General features: G+C 47.8%; 1 pseudogene across 1 annotated transcript; it reads left to right on the top strand.

Annotated features, from left to right (window-relative positions):
* The first annotated feature begins 588 nt into the window (after positions 1–588).
* LOC308515541 (nuclear distribution protein nudE homolog 1-like) lies at positions 589–1,750 on the top strand (annotated as a pseudogene). Its single transcript has one exon. The product of its transcript is annotated as a nuclear distribution protein nudE homolog 1-like (transcript).
* The last annotated feature ends 556 nt before the right edge of the window (positions 1,751–2,306 follow it).

The raw sequence follows: 2,306 nt of genomic DNA, 5'->3' as shown, positions 1-2,306 counted from the left end.
ATTTAAGCAAATGTTTAGCATTGATTGCATGCCTGCTCTGGGTCAGGCACACAGCTTCCTCTCTTGTTCTCACTGCCCTCACTGAGGTGTGTGGCTGAGAAGCCACTAGAAGACCTACCCCTCAAGGCTGGGTTCCACTTGGCTGTGTCATGTACTACCCTTCTCCTGATGATCCGAAGGCTGCAATCTCATATTGTGCCAATGTGGAGTCATGGTTCTTAGAGTCTTCACTGTACCAAGGGTGCTCTCGTTCTGCTAAGAATTGAGGAGAACATCCCTCTCTTCTACTGTGACCATCTCACTAAGCACAGCTGGCCCAGTGTTTTACAGAATATCCTAATTCCCCAGAACAATAGGACCCTTTAGTTTTCCCCGGAAGCCTCCTCCATAGTCTCTGACACAGGTATGAGCAACTGGGCCAGGAGCTGTAAGAGGATTGGGATAAAAAGTATACTATGACTAAGTCTGGGCAACACTGGGTTAAAAAAGACAAAAAGGGAGTATTTTGAACTACTCAGAACGTTTCAGTGGACTGAGAATTTCTAAAGGGGCCCCATTGGGAACAGTATCTGCCCATGTTATTTGGTTATGGAAAACTTCCTTCAAAGGAGTATTGCATGGGCCACCCCACCTCCTGCCCTGCTGCTGCTGCCACCACCCCACTTTCTTGGTGCCCAATCCTGGCCACCATGCCACAACAAGAGTGACTTGTCCTGTTTCAAAATAGAGGTCCATGGAAAGACTTTCAGCTCTGAAGAGGAAGAAGCTGATTATTGGAAAGATCTTACTATGACCTACAAGTAAAGGGCAGAGAAAACACAAGAGGAGCTCTGAGAATTCCAGGAGGGAAGCTAAGAATATGAAGCTGAATTTGAGATGCAGCTGCAACAAATTGAAACCAGCAACAGAGACCTCCTATCAGAAAATAACCACCTTCACATGGAGCTAGAAACCACCAAGGAGGAGTCAGAGACGCAGCATTCTGAAGGCTACTGGCAGATCTCCGCCTTAGAGAATGACCTTGCCCAGACAAAGGCAATTAAAGATCAGCTGCAGAAATATATCCAAGAGCTGGAACAAGCAAATGGTGTCTTGGAAAGAGTGAAATGGGCCACGATCCTGTCTCTGGAAGAACTGGAGCAACACTTGAATCAAACCATTGAAAGAAATGCCTCCCCAGAGAGCGAGCTTGACAAGAAGAATCTCCTAGAATCTGTTCAGCAACTGAAGGAGGAAGTCAGAGATCTGCAGCAGGAATTAGCTGTGCAGCAAACGTAGGAGAAACTCAGGGCCCCCTAGCCCGGCTCTGTAAAAGCTGAAAGGACAGACGGCTGTGCAGGCCATTGACTTGGTGCTATCTACTCCCATAGTTCATCAGGGACCCAGCTCTAACTCATGGGGACATTCAGATGTGGTCTGAATGATAGCATGGGTGGGACCCCCTCATGCCTGTGACCTGGATCTCAGCCCTTCACATCATGGAAGACCTGCTGTGGAAAGTAGGGGCACTGGAGTTGCATCTTGCTGGAACTTCATGTATACAAGTAAATAGTCCCCAAACTAAACAAGTAGCCAGACCTCAGGGTGGGGGAGCAAGAACACAGATGGCCCTGACAGACAGCCCAGCAGCACCAGCATGCCTCTGGGCGACAAAGCCTTGGCAAAATGCCTGGAATATGGGAAGGTGCTTTCAAATCTGTCTTCACCATTGCTGACATCAGCTCAGGGTGTTGTCAAGATGCTGCTTTAGGAAATTCACAGAACCAAAGCCACTGGCATCTGTGTGGGAGTTGTTACCTTTCTTCCTTTATTTTTTTAAAAAATACATTTTATTGATGTTAGAGAAGGAAGGGAGAGGGAGAGAGAGATAGAAATATCAATGATGAGAGAGGATCATTGATTGCCTGACTTATCCACGCCCCCTACTGGGGATCGAGCCCATAATCCGGGCATGTACCCTGACTGGGAATCTAACCCTGACCTCCTGGTTCATAGGTCAATGCTCAACCACTGGGCCACACTGGCCAGGCCCTTCCACTATTCACATTAGGTTTTTGTTTTCTTAAGTTAGTTTGAGAAATACAGGTAAGCAGGCACACTAGCCAGTGACAGAGGCCATCACCTGTGGCCCCTGGTGGTTGATTCTGCGAAATGTTGTCTCTTAATCCCCAGCTTCCTTGTTGGTGTGCTGCAGACAGATAGGGACAAACTGGCACCTCTGGAAAGGGCTCTGAAGTTTGGTAACCAGGCTACCCCATCATTTTGAGCTGACCTGAGTTCTGCTTGGTCCTGGGAGGTGTTTTTAA

The sequence above is a fragment of the Myotis nattereri genome (assembly GCF_964212035.1).
Source record: "Myotis nattereri genome assembly, chromosome: 3".
Classification (NCBI taxonomy): Eukaryota; Metazoa; Chordata; class Mammalia; order Chiroptera; family Vespertilionidae; genus Myotis; species Myotis nattereri.
Note: the sequence above shows the minus strand (reverse complement) of the source record. Positions and strands in the feature narration are given on the sequence as shown.